Here is a 15335-nt window from a genome sequence, read left to right on the forward strand (position 1 = left end):
TTCATGATTGATGGTCTTTTTGCCTATCTCGGTTCCCTACTCCTTATTCAGTTGCTTTATTTCCTATTTTTATGTTTGTCCTGCCTCTGGATAATTCCTGCTTTACCTTTTTTGATTAAATGATTTGTATACTTCTGCTGCTGATGTGAGAGCTACTTTTATATTTCCCTTTTAGCATTCCATCAGAAAACATACCTTACCCCTGCCTCTATGCTGGTCACTTTCCTCCCAGTTTTTAGGTCTCACCTACGCAGCGCGCATGCGCTGTTTAGGAGGAGACCTTTAGGAATTGATTCCTTGCAGGAGCGAGCTTTGAGACCGTCTGTTTGTAATTAACTTTCAAACAGATGGTGCCTGTTTGCTCCCGCAAAGGACACACGTTGTGTCTCGGTGCACAGGTCTCCTCCCCAAACAAGCCTCGCGGCACAAGTAATGTTTTTAAATAACATCCGCTGTTTTTCTTCTGCACCTCTCTCCACTGGCAGCTTTGCTTTGGACAGAGTTACATTATTTAGATAAGTTAATTGATATCCCAGGTTTGTCCCACAGAATACGAGTAACTATCCAGGGCGCGCCTGACAAGCGCTTCTATTTACTTTAGACAAAGCCTGAGTGTGCAGTCTCCGACACGGGAGTGGATCTCCGCTCCGCTGCGCCCCCATATGCTTTTTGTTCGGGAAGAAAGCAGCCACTGAGGTGGGACTGCTACACAAGGTATTGTTTTTCAGTGATGTTACCCCCTCGGTGGAGATATCACGCAGACACACCTAATTCTAATAAGACCTGTGGGGTTTCTATTGTTTAATGGTTAAACGGCATGAAGCACCACATGTTGTTACCACAGTTCTTTTGCTAGCCAGACAGTAGTAAACGGGTTGCTGCCACGTTAAGTACAGGGGCGTAGCCACCTTTGGTGCAGCAGGTGCAGTGGCACCGGACCCAAGGCCCCGAAGGGTCCAAGGGTTTACTAACCCAACATCAGGCAAAGGGGCCATTTTAATTGCTGGCACCAGGTTCAATGGCCCCTTTGCACAGCTTAACACCCCCCAAACCTGAATAATTCGTTTTCGCATAAGACGTGTTATGCCCAGTCAAGGTGTAACACTGAATGCAGCGCCGTGTTTATGATTGCTGCCAGCTCCGAGCTGGAAACGCACAGCGCGGGTGATTTCTCTCCTTCTTTCTTGGGAAGAAATAAACCTTCACCCTATAGGCCCAGGTTGCAGTCGGAGTAAGTCATCTAGAAGATTGCGAACAGTGAACACCCACATCAAGGAATTCAGGGAATTGGATTATCTGTGCGCACGTCAGAGACTCGGCCTTTGGAATGTCTGCATCCCCACTGAGTCAGGTCTCCAGCCCTGGGATAGAATCTGAAAATGCCCACTAGCCCTCCAGCCGCTTCCCCTGCAGACAATCAGTGCTCAGACGTTTTTCGGATTGTAGGTCACAAAAACTAGCTCATTTGCTTGCTCAGTGTATCATTGGAGTCATCACTCTTTTATTCCCTCACTCATTGCTTGGGCACATATTACCTCACTCAATCATTACCTCCCCCACACGCAATCATTGAATCCCCACTCTTCACTCACTTATTCTTTTACACTCTACTAAATGCAACATACACCCTACATTATACCACTCAATAACACATAATTACATACCACATAATTACACTCAACTCAATACAACATTAATACAATCCACATAATATCACTCAATGCCACATAACACAACACAAATTTTAAAATACACTCAATACAATATACATACACTACACATAACACTCAGTAACACATAATTACACACCACATAATTACACTATACTCAATCCAACATTAATACACTACCATAATACCACATATAACACTTTTTATTACAACTTTTCTACATAAAACACATCAGCCACAATACTCTACAACATAGACACATCAGCCACAATACTCTACAACATAGAAAACACTTCTAAATAAGCACGTAAGGTCCCAAAAGCAAGACCTATTGGCTATGCCAATGCTTGTTGGAATAGTCTTTTCTTTTAGTTATCAGTTTTTAAATGTTTTTTCTGGAACCAAAAGAAAACCATTCCAAAATAGTCGCTGCATGGAAATATTTGTGCACATAGCAGTCATCCTAAATTTTTTTTTCACTGGTTTTAAGAACTATTATTACAAGAAGGCTGCTGCACTCACGTGAACACACAGGGCAGTCATTTAGAGAATTAAACCTATCTTGGCAAAGCCAATACGCGTCACAGGAGAGACCTATTGGCTTTGCCAACTCTTATTTTAGTGTGTGAAATAGATTAAGAATCTTCACCAAGGTCAGACATCAAAGTGGTTAAAATAGCACAGTCGGATTCGAAAACGAATGAAACCGAGTTAACAGAATTGAGAACACAGTCACGAAGCAGAAAGCATACACAGTTCGAAGACTGATATTGTAGCAATTAACAATAAATATACATAAAATAAAAAACTTCACCTAATAGTTTTCCTGCCAACACTGCCGCCAAACCTTCTCCAACCTCGTTGCCCCCACGGCCTCCGCCCACCAGTGCACCCAAACCCCTGAGGTGCATCCTCCTCTACGTACGCTCCCTGCACAGACACACAGTAGAGATTTGGGCCCTCCTCAACACCCTTTCTCCAGATTTCGCCTTCCTTCATGGAAATCTGGGCCAACTCCACCTCCGCCCCCGACATCGCCACCGCCATCCCCGACGGGTACAAGATCCAGAGGAAAGACTGCCCCAATCACCCAGGAGGAAGACTCGCCATCGTGCATAAGAACTCCCTCCGACTCACCACTTCCAGCACGAACGACTCCTCTTTCCCCACAGAACACCTTAATTTCCTGATCCAGACCAGCCCCAGAACTACCCTACGCGGCATCCTTGCCTACAGACCTCCCGGACCACGAACCGCTTTCACGACAACCATCTCAGACCTCATTGCGCCCCACGCCATCGCCTCCTTGGACTAAATACTGCTGGGAGACATCAACTTCCACTTCGACAACCTCAAGACCCCAACTGGACAACCTCCTGAACAACCTCGCCAACATCAGACTGAAACAGCTCATCACCATCCCCACCCACAAGGCAGGACACACCCTCTACCCCATCTTCGCAGGAGGAAACAACATAAGCTTCAGCCATACCACACAGACCCCCTGGATGGACCACCACTGCATACACTTTTCCTTCGAAAAAAACCACCGCACACAAACATACACCATGCCCTCCACAAAGGAATTGGAGCAAGATCACTGCGGGGCACCTCAACTCCACCCTCTACCACGATCCCCCTCCCACCACAAACAACGTCAACTCTGCAGCCAACAAACTCCAAACTTGGATCACCAACTGCGCAGGCAAACTCGGCCCCCTCCCTAACTCCGATAGACCGCGCCCCATTAAAACCGCCTGGTTCACCACCGACCTCTGAGAATCCAGACGCACCTGCAGACGCCTCGAGAAAGTGTGGAGAAATGCCTAAACCACGGAAGCTCAGGCCACCTACAAGAACGCCATGACAGAATACTACCAACACATTAGATCCACCAAAAAAACCTTCATCCAGGACAAAATCCTCACCAACTCTAGCAACTTGAAGGAACTCTTAAGCATAATCCAGGAATTCACCAACCCCCCTGAGAAGCCTCAGACTTCACACATTCTCAAGACCTCTGCAACAAACTTGGATCCTACTTCCATCTCAAGAATAAATCCCTCTACGATAATTTCAATGAACAGACACCCGACGCAGAAACAATGCCTACCTCCAGCAATGCCAGTCAGCCCACCGTCTCTCCCTGGATCCCGATTACCACCGAAGACACCGTCTCGACCATGAAGTTCATTCACTCAGGAGCCCCCACGGACTCCTGCCCCCAACACATCTTCCACAGAGCTGCCCCCACTATAGCTTCCGAACTACGTCGCACCATCCGCTACAAACGCGCTGAAGTCAAGCCCTCCTCAAGAAGACCCCCACAGACCTCAAAAACTACAGACCCATATCTCTCCTCCCCTTCGCGGCTAAAGTCACTGAGAAGATCATCAACAGCCAACTCATGAACTTCATCAAAGCCAACTCCATCCTCAACTCTTCCCAATCCAGATTCCGCAGCAACCACATCACCGAGACCGCCCTTCTCACCGCCACAGACGACATCTGCACCCTCCTCGTCCAAGGCCACACGGCAGCCCTCCTCTTACTTGACCTCTCTACAGCCTTCAACACCGTCTCCTACCGCACTCTCACCACCAGACTCCATGACACCATCATACAGGGAACTGCCCTCGACTGGATCCGCTCCTTCCTCACCAGCCAAACCAAAAGAATCAGACTCCCGACTTTTCTCTCCAAACCCAAAGAGATCAACTGCGGAGAACCCCAAGGATCGTCGCTCAGCCCTACGCTCTTCAAACCTCTGCATGGCCACCCTCGCCGCCATAGTAAAAAAACATGGGCTCAGCATAGTATCCTACGCCGACGACACCCAGCTCATCCTCTCCCTCACGAGGCAACCTGACATCACCAGACTCAGCTTCCAGGATGGAATTAAAGACGTTGCATCCTGGATGAGCAAAAGCTGCCTGGAGCTCAACTCGGAGAAGACCGAAGTCCTCCTCTTCGGACCCGTCCCCTCAGCATGGCACAACACCTGGTGGCCCTCTGCCATCGGCAGTCCCACTACTCCCACAGACCATGCCCGCAACCTCTGCATCATACACGACTCCTCCCTCACATCACCCGGCAGATCAACGCCGTCTCCTCCTCGTGCTACAACACTCTCTGCATCCTTCGCAAGACCTTCAAGTGGATCCCCCACGAATCAAGAAAGACCATCACCCAAGCACTTATTACCAGCGGACTGGACTACGGAAAAGCCCTCTACGCCAGAATCAACAAATCCCTGATCTGGAAACTCCAGACCATCCAGAACACCGCCGCCAGACTCATCCTCAGCATCCCACTGGCTCCCTGTCTAGAAGAGAGTAACCTTCAAGCTACTTATTCACGCCTACAATTCCCTCCACAACACCGGACTCCAATACCTCAACGAAAGAGTCTCCTTCCAGGTACGTAAGAGAAACCTCGGCTCTGCCGACCTCGCCGAAACCCCGCACATACGCGGAGCCAGAACGGGTGGAAGAGTCTACTCTTCAATCGCAGCAAAGAACAAACTCCTGCTGAACATCAGACGTTCCCCCACTCTGCACACTTTGAGAAAGAACCTCAAGACCTGGCTCTTCGACTGAATCAGGAGCTGCATGACCCGCCAACCCCCACCCCAAAAAAAGCGCCTTGAGACCCTTACAGGTGATCAGCACACTTTACAAATCCCTGATTGATTGGTCAACACCAAACGTTTTCAGTACCCCTTGTGTATGAATAATATAAAGAACAGTTTGTTTGCTATTGCCTTTAAATCTTAAGTTATGGTCTTTGACCGTGGTTTTCCTAGGACTGGCAGAAGTTGGATTGGTGATCAGTAGAAAGATACGTACAATATAACTATATGGGCAGTAGGGTGGATCAATGTGGCAAGCATACATTTCATCAATCAATAAAAAAAAAACACTTAGATGCTTTACTCTTTATTAGATTCACCAAAGATCAGCCAAAAGTTATCTGTCACATTAGCCAAACTAATTCTTGCTCCATTGTATTATCCACTTGGTTTGATGTTGCCCAATTCTTTTTATGACACATTTCAACCCCCAGTCTTATGCACAATCCTAACAGATAGATCAATATTGTCCAGTGTTCATCTTTCAGTACCCCCCAACCCTCCCCCGTAGCACAGTTTCTTAGTGTCTGCTTTTCCGGATGTGTAACACAGGGTTAGACATTGATTAGGCACAGGGTCAGTTCACTCAAAATTCCCTATAGTGTGGATGCACACATCAATTTAGTTTTCACGTTTCAAGTTCACCCGGAAAAAGATGTAGGTTCATATAGCAGAATTCTTTCTGCCACCTCAGTCACTCTTTCCACATATAGTTTAGGCCCTGAACATTCCCTACGTTCTGTAGGTGCAGTTTTGGATGGGCACGTGTAGTGGTCCCTCTCCTTCGATGGGGACTCTTGGACTGCAGCGACCACAGCTGCGACTTCACTCGAAATTTGACTGCTGGGGGAGATCAGCAAGCAACACTTGTCTTTGGCTGTAGAATCCAACCTAGGCCTGGTGCAGAAGGGCGCTTGGATGGCAGGTGTGGAACTTGGGCTTGTCGTTGGTAGGGGGGTGTCTTTGGCAGTTGAACCTTGGCTGCAGTGAGGAATCTTCGACATCTGCAGAAGGAGCACACGTTTTCTGGGCACATGACAGGATGTCGATCACATACTTTGGCCGTATCAAAGGTTTCATCAATAATCAAAAGAGGAGGGAGAAGGAATATGTGATCCTTTCGTTTTCCTTAGGTAAATGTCATATAATCATAAGAGAAGGATCACTTGTCCTGCATAACTAGGGTATGCAGGTTCATTCTTACTAGTCCCAATAGAAACCCTCATGCACGTGATCTAGATGGTAATTTAAGCGGTATATCTTGGTTCTCCGCTTTCCCTCTCACGTGTGTGCATAATCATTGGGTTTAGTTTTTTTTGTTTTTTTTGCACCCTCCACCAGGAGGTTTTACCCTTAGTTAAGAGCAGTAGTGACCAGTGATGTGAGTCAGTGAGGTGAATAGGTTAAAAATCCCTTTTATCCAGATTCGTGTGTTTATTGTTCTGGGTTCAGAGATGTTAAAATAATTTAAGTGACTGACAGTGGTTATGACTCTCTCCCATTGCGATGAGTGAAATAGGTCGACATGTTTCAGCCCTCTATAGCCGGTAGGTCAATGGGGCTTTCTTCAGGACCAAGGTGTAGGATGTGTGGAGACCACGGGCGTGTCTTAGTGTGGTAGGCAATCTGGGTATTTCCAAGAATGCCATTCTTAGGAGGTTTTTGGTTAGACTCCTTGAGGTCGCTCGGTATTTCCAAGAATGCCATTCTTCGGAGGTTTTTGGTTAGACTCCTTGAGGTCGCTCGGTACCTGTAATTAAAAAAATGGACAAACTAGACAATAGGGTAGGGGAGGTGGGTTTACATAAAACTAGTTTACTGGTATTGAATTACCAGGAAAACATAAAGCACTAATATTAGCGTAGCAACTGGAAAATAGCAATACTTCATATGACCGTCCCTGGCTTCTGGTCAGGGTCAACTCTCTCTCTTCAATGACGTAAATATTATAATGGCAGATGTATCTAGCTCATAGTGTAAACAGACATCTTTCTTACACCCATAGTTCTTAAATCATGCTTCAGTGATAATTCAGGCGCGCGTTTTGTCAACATGCACTTATTTTAAAATTGGACTCAGTTTCTCTTATCATACCCCTGTGTTTATCTATCAATTGGGGCATTAACGGCTTGCTTGCCAATTACACCAAGAAAATAATTCACCTCTATTTGTGGCCTCTTTTCCTCTCATGCATTCGTTCGTTTTTTTGTAATCGTTCAAACCGCTAGTTTAACAGAGTACGTGCCCTTTATAATGTTTTTATTTTTTCGCCACTCAGTGACATCATAGTTGGGATAAAATTAAAACATACTTATTTTGGGCTACAACAGAGTGAGGATGGTAAAACGACTATTAACGTTTAACCTCGAATTGGGCAATAAGCGGATTCAGATCGCAGGTCTTGAACACAGCTGAACGAAAAAATAAAAACATTATAAAGGGCGCGTACTCTGTTAAACTAGCGGTTTGAACGATTACAAAAAAAACGAACTAATGCATGAGAGGAAAAGAGGCCACAAATAGAGGTGAATTATTTTCTTGGTGTAATTGGCAAGCAAGCCGTTAATGCCCCAATTGACAGATAAACACAGGGGTATGATCAGAGAAACTGAGTCCAATTTTAAAATAAGTGCATGTTGACAAAACGCGCGCCTGAATTATCACTGAAGCATGATTTAAGAACTATGGGTGTAAGAAAGATGTCTGTTTACACTATGAGCTAGATACATCTGCCATTATAATATTTACCCTTGGGAGCACAAAAAACTACTAATAGATACCTACTACAAGCACCACAAGTTGTGAATCCATTGTCTTCTAGTTTAGAAACCCAGATGTAGATTCAATAACTGAAATGCGGATCTCACTGCCATTAATACTAATGAGTTGCCTATGTTTCCAACAACTGAGATGTATCACTAATATCTACCTAATGGAGTATCTCACATCTTCCGTGATGCTCCAAATCTGTGTCGCGCCTCTACCATACGTAACTTAACATTTCCCCGTGTACAACGCGGTATGTTTACCCTGGTAACCTAGCAACCACCTTCCCACGTGACAGACCGTCAGCGCCTCAAGAGCGCGTTGATTGGTAACGCGAGTCAGACCACTAACACTTCCGCGTGTAGCGCGCAGAATGTTTTCCCATGTTACCTAGCAACCAACATCCTACGTGACTCCCCGTCATTGCCTCAGATCGCTCCGATTGGTAGCGCGAGTCTGACGGTCACGAGCCCACGCCCACCCGGAAGTGCTCACCGCCTCGCTACTCTGGTTTTAAACAGTGAACCGAGCCCGTTTCATTATCGTCGGGGTCCGGTTCGAGGGTGACGTAGGTAGACTGCGGGTGCTGAGCGTCGAGGGCGTAAGTTGGAACCGGCTTGCAGCACAAAGCTAAGTACCGATTGCACTCATACCCAGTGGTTTTGCATTGTTCTGATGCCTTTCTTCATTTGATTTGCCATTCAACAGGGTCTGCCGAATACGCTCCCACCCCCCTCCTGTGACCCATGGTGTTTATTCCTAACACCTACAAAGTGAGACATTTTAACTTGACTGCGATCGTTTTCATTACTTTTTGCATTGATCGCTGGTTTGACGATCTTCTGCTGAAGATTTTCACCGTTTTAATTCCTTAGTCACTACTAGCCTGTACCACGAATAGGACACCGCACCTCTCATAGCTCTTCTGTACCCATGGCTAATAGGTGGTGTTAACCATAGCGCTATTCTACCACAGATAGTATGGTATTCACTCTTGGAGCACGATATTTACAATAACAACTAAGAACAACCAGAAGTAATTCTGAGTGTTTGTGTTTGTCCTACCTGTATGTCTCTGTCCTTTTATTTTTCAGGTGCAGAAACGATAAGTAGAAGCCTCCTAAACCAGGAGTAATTAGGAGTAATTAGGAATAGTCCAATCATTCCTAATTTTTTTGCACTTTTCACTTTTTATTTAATTTTCACATTCACGCCCCTAGGTAAGGGTGGGCCTTAGAGTGCCCATACCGCCAGGGTTTATCACACACAGTCCTGATGAATTGCCAGGTAAATTAACACCGTTTCGATGGCAAGAAACATGTCGACCACTCTCTAGGAACCTACCACTCAATTATAGTGGACTGTTTCCTCACATATTTTAATATTTCGTGTCTTTAGTGATCATTTAATAAAATTATTATCTCAGATACACTACAGACCATTTTAATTCACCCATCACTCACTAAGTTTCATTTTGCAATCAACACGCCCTATACTCACCATCCCGCTCCGCAGTAAATCTGGCGTTGCAGCACACCAAAGAGACACTCGGTCTCTTTGGTGGGGCCCGATGATGAAGCATGTCATCACTAGGTGGTGAGTGAGGGCCTTCTTCAACATCCCAGTGTGGCTGTTTTTTGTGCTCGCAAGGATGGTTTAACCTCCTCAGACACTCTTCTTTTGATCATTGACTATTGACCGGGGAACAAGAGTGTCAGTATACTCTCCCTATCTCTCTCCTTGTTACTTATTATAATATTTACGTCATTGAAGAGAGAGAGTTGACCCTGACCAGAAGCCAGGGATGGTCATATGAAGTATTGCTATTTTCCAGTTGCTACGCTAATATTAGTGCTTTGTTTTCCTGGTAATTCAATACCAGTAAACTAGTTTTATGTAAACCCACCTCCCCTACCCTATTGTCTAGTTTGTCAATTTTTTTAATTACACGTACCGAGCGACCTCAAGGAGTCTAACCAAAAACCTCAGAAGAATGGCATTCTTGGAAATACCGAGCGACCTCAAGGAGTCTAACCAAAAACCTCCTAAGAATGGCATTCTTGGAAATACCCAGATTGCCCACCACACTAAGAGACGCCCGTGGTCTCCACACATCCTACACCTTGGTCCTGAAGAAAGCCCCATTGACATACCGGCTATAGAGGGCTGAAACATGTCGACCTATTTCACTCATCACAATGTGAGAGTCATAACCACTCTCAGTCACTTAAATTGTTTTAACATCTCTGAACCCAGAACAATAAACACACAAATCTAGATAAAAGGGATTTTTAACCTATTCACCTCACTGACTCACATCACTGGTCACTACTGCTCTTAACTAAGGGTAAAACCTCCTGGTGGAGGGTGCAAAAAAAAAATCACTAAACCCAATGATTATGCACACACGTGAGAGGGAAAGCGGAGAACCAAGATATACCGCTTAAATTACCATCTAGATCACGTGCATGAGGGTTTCTATTGGGACTAGTAAGAACGAACCTGCATACCCTAGTTATGCAGGACAAGTGATCCTTCTCTTATGAGTATCAAAGGTTTGGCACAGTCTACAGCAAGAACTGATAATGGAGAGCGGAGGACCCCTTCACACACAGGTTACTTCTGGCTTCGATTCTTTGTGGTCACTTGCTTTCTTTGGTTGTTCCTCGTGCTAAGCATCCCCTCCTGGGTAGTCTGTCATTCTGCATGACTTGGCATCCTCCTTCCTCTCTCAGCAGACAGACCGGCTTCTAGGTCCTTGGCAGAATCCCATCCTCTCAACATAAAATGAATACTTTGTTTATTAAATAGTCTACTAATTTTCAATTTAATACTGCAAGCACAATAATTGCATACATCATATGGCATTACTCATGGCATTACAAGATACATCTGGTGTATATGGGTGCTAAGGTAATAATAATAAAGAGAAAGAATACATTAAGTAAAAGATGTTGAGGACAATGAATTGCAATAAATCTGGCTACTGCCAAATTATCCTGACTAATCTTGTTCTTAAAAGCAGCATGTATGTCTAGAACAGTGGTCTTCAAACTTTTTACAGCCATGCCACACCCCGGGTTAAACAAATAAAATCATCAGGATCCCCCAACACATTTTTCACACTTATACTAATAAATTGGTAAAGTTTAAATATATTTTAACATTGCAGTTAAGTTGTTATATTACCCTTTTAAAAATGCAATCAAATACATGATTGACAGACATAATCTTCTGGTCAGCCAGGCCTTACTAAAGTGTAAAAAATCCATAGAGTGATTATCAGTAATGGTGGGGAAGACAGGTTTGAGAAATATTTGGAGCCCCTTCCCCTTGACACCTACTACCAGACAGCATATAAATGACAAAAGGTGTTAGTGATGGCCCATTACAAAGTGGCTTACTGACTCTTATGTTTTCCACTTAAAACAAAACACTTTTACCAGCATAATGCTTCTCTGGGTCAGAGCCTGGTGCCCTCCCTGGGATCAATTAGCCCCCCCCCCAGGGGGGCCCGCCCGCTCCCAGCAGTTTGAAAACCTCTGATCTAAAGGTAACTAAAACTATAAGTTCCAACATTGTTGGCTGAATTACCCACATATGTTCTATTCCTCACAATGAGTTCATGCACATACTGGAGTTATGGTGGTTTGTTGTCTGACATGGGTATGAGTTTTAGCAATATGACGTCCTGATTGACTGTATGGTTTAGTCTACCTGCTCTGCTCTTCAGACGCTGATTCACCTCATCCTCCGTCCGCGCCCATTTATTTAACTCCGCTTTCCAAGCCGGTATAGACAGCGGCTGGGATGCTCCCACTTCGCCCTCCGGTCTTTACATTGCGATTGTCTAATTACCCTGTAAAAATAATGTCCCTGCATGGCAATGTCCCCCTTGTGTCATCAAATATAGTACCTGGTCTGCCTCAGGTTCTCCTATCCGTATGCCCTATGCCCTTTCTCTGCCTAAATAAAGTAAACACTTCAGGTATGCCCCCTAAGGTCCTGCAGAGACCTGCTGTTGCCACACAGCAGTACTTCAAGTACTCTTCAGAGCACTTCCTTCCTTGTTCACGAAGAACATAGGACTGAAACAAAGTGGGGTAGTTTGGATCCACACATTTTACATATAAGGGAGGGGGATGGATGCATTATCTATGGCATTCAGAGCCGGTTTAGGATGGTTCTCTTTCAATTGTAATTTCCAGGCTACTTCTCAGACATAGTCTTTATTTAAGGCGATGACTATCACATCAGGAAGTAGTGACGTTGGCACTAAGCTGGAGTAGCCGAAACAAGGGAACGTTTAAGTGAGATGTCTGCACCTGGCTGTCAGCAGTGTTCCTGAAGCAGTAATTCGTCACAAGTGGACCGTTCTTGCCTAGAAACGTCCTCACCTTGAACAGCGGAAAGTCTTATCCCTCACACATACTATTCACCACCTGGCAGTCCTCAGGAAACACTAATCAGCAGCTCTCTGCTTACTTGGACCTCATGGAATTTCATACCATTACTTTACCAGATCTTGGCTTGCATGAAGGTTTTCTTTGCCTGATTCATGTATTGTGCCATCAACTTCTGAGGCCAAAACATTGTCTACCACATCTTCTGTGGTGGCTCGGAAGTTCCTTTTCTGACTAAGGTTAGTGGGCTACACACGAGTGCCCAAACAGAAATTCAAAGGAACTTAATTTCTGTGGCATTTGTGTAGGCAAACAAAAGACATGGCTGGAGAAGATCCCAATTCCTCTTGAGATTCTCTGGCAAAGTTTCCATCATGCTCTAAGGGTTTTATTCAAGCTTTCTTCCAACCCATTTGTCTGTGGGTCGTATGATGTGGAGAAATGGTAGGTCAAGCTTGCTGCAACATGTCTTTCATATAAGAGAGACTGACATTTTTTCCCTTTTCAGAAATCACCATCTTAGGAAATCCAACCCATCAAAAGGTTCCTAGAAGTGCCACATTAATGGCTAACAAAACTAGCAGTTGGGCTTCTCAAGGTACCGCCTCAGGATACCTGGTGGCATGTTCCGCTGCAACAATCCAATCCAAGATGGCCACCGGGTGGGAGCTCCTGGTCAGAGCTCCGAGTGCGTGGGGTTCCAATTCTGGACTTAATCCCCGTTAGCACCCGCATCTTCGAGGACCCAACAAAGAGTAACTGGAGCAAGTAACTGGATGAAAGTAGTGATATTACCTGGTCTGGGGACGGCTGCTGCCCGGGCGTTGGACATCACACGAGCTGCCTAGCTGCCTCGAGATCGGCTGCTGAGAGGACGGCTACTGCTCTGGCGCTGGACCTTGGAGACGCTGAAGCTGGACGTTGGCGCTGGACATTGGAGGCGCTTAAGCTGGTCTCTGGAGGTGCTGGAGTCCGAGATCGCCCTGAGGCCGAAGGAAGGCGCCCGTTCTACACCGGACCACTCTGAAGAGCTGCGCACCGCAGGAGCCGCCTACATCAGGGAGCTCTCTTGGATCGGTGAGCCCTGTGCTGCCTGCGGGAGGGCGCCTGCCCGCAGAGGCTTGCCTGCTAACACCGGAGCGGCTCCACAGGAGTCACGGCGGAGATCAGCCCAGCTGCACCGGGACCAAGGTGGACCGAGCACCGAGCACCGGACCCATCCCCCCCCCCCTTCTCTAAATTGGCAGATGCTGGCCGCTACAGGGGTACAACGGACAACAGGCGCAGCAGGGGAGCACCGCGGGACGAACACCGGACCCCGCCTCCACGCATGAGCTGAAACAACGGACCCCCCTCCACCCAGAAGCCGCCGGTTGCAACGGACCCCCTCCCCCCACCCAGAAACCGCCGTAGCCGCCGAAGCAACGGACGCCCCCCCCCCCACCAGAAGCCACCGATTGCACACCGGGATGAGGACAGCACCCCCCTCCCCGCAGTAAAGGAACTCTCCCACCCGCCCCGCAGTAAAGGAACACCAACGGACTGGAGGGCTGAGAGGAGCAGCTGACGCCGGCATGGAAATAGTTTGCAGTCACTGGTGAGCACATTAGCGTGCAGCGGACACAGTCCTTAACTACAAGAGAAGGTATTTATGTACATTTTCTTTGGCTCTGAACTTTGCTGTTACTTGTACAAAATGGCGGGGGTCGAAAAAAACAAGAACCTATGGCCATAAATCACCTACTGTGCCCACGAGAGTCCATCGGGATGAGTCTCCCCCACAGAGGGAGAAACGAAACTTATCTCACTGCTCACAAGCATGGAAATAGAAAGAGGACTAAATGTCTGATCTCACTGCTCACAAAGCATGGAAATAAATAGTGGACTAATGTCTCTTCTCCCCATATGTGGTGGCCATTTTGACACAGTCTCCCCCCTCGGACCACCATCGTGGCTAATCATTCTTTTGCACCTTATGTATTAAGATCTGGTCTCCTCAGGCTATTTCTAATCGTATTTGGCACTGTCCCCGTAACCTCCTCTCCTTCACCTGTGACACAACGAACGCTACCTCACACCCAGCTTGGAACTAACTGGGCTTGCTTCAAACGGAACCTGGAACCTCTCCACTCTGCTCACAGGCAATAACAACAAATAAAGGAATAGCGTCTCCAGTCCCCCTACATGGCGGCCATTTAAGACTGACCTCTCTCTCTACTCAGCGGCCATCACGGACTAGTCATTGCCTTTTACCGCAGGCTCCAATTTTATTTTAAGTATTTTATCTTATTGTCTTATTACTGGATCACGACACTTTATGCATTGCTTTCACACTGCCATCGTATATACTAGTGTCATATTGTTATTGCTGCTATATATATGCACACTTATGGGACTTAGTAACTCATTAGTAGTTTAGCCCTATTCTAGCCTGTATTTTATTGTATTTTTATTGTAGTGCCATATTGCTATTACTGCAATATGTATGCACATTTAGGGGACTTAGTAACTATTTAGTAGTTTAGCTCTATTCTAGCCTGTATTTTATATGCGACAAGCTGCACATATCTCACCTCTATCCCCATCATTCACTGTCCGCTTCCACATTTACTTATTTTCTTATTGGGTTTTCATTGTAAGCTACGTCACGATATTGCACTGATTATTACGACCTCATCCAACTCTCTCTGGTAGGCAAACTGCGCCCAGCCACTTTCTAAGCCTAGACTACATTGCTGCTACCATGTACACTCTGATATGTAACTAAGCCTCCACCTAATAGGCCTTACCTCGCATAGCTGGTCACATGGTGTAAGTTGACTGCTACCTTGTATATAGGATACATCTGATAAGATGCTCCCACGC

At 46.1% G+C, this 15335-nt stretch overlaps 1 protein-coding gene across 1 annotated transcript in view; it reads left to right on the plus strand.

Moving 5' to 3' along the window:
- Positions 1-15335, plus strand: part of ANKRD54 (ankyrin repeat domain 54) — a 75439-nt gene that overhangs the window by 1724 nt on the left and 58380 nt on the right. The gene's annotated exons all lie outside the window — the stretch shown is intronic.

The sequence above is a fragment of the Lissotriton helveticus genome, chromosome 1_1, assembly GCF_964261635.1.
Source record: "Lissotriton helveticus chromosome 1_1, aLisHel1.1, whole genome shotgun sequence".
Lineage (NCBI taxonomy): Eukaryota > Metazoa > Chordata > Amphibia > Caudata > Salamandridae > Lissotriton > Lissotriton helveticus.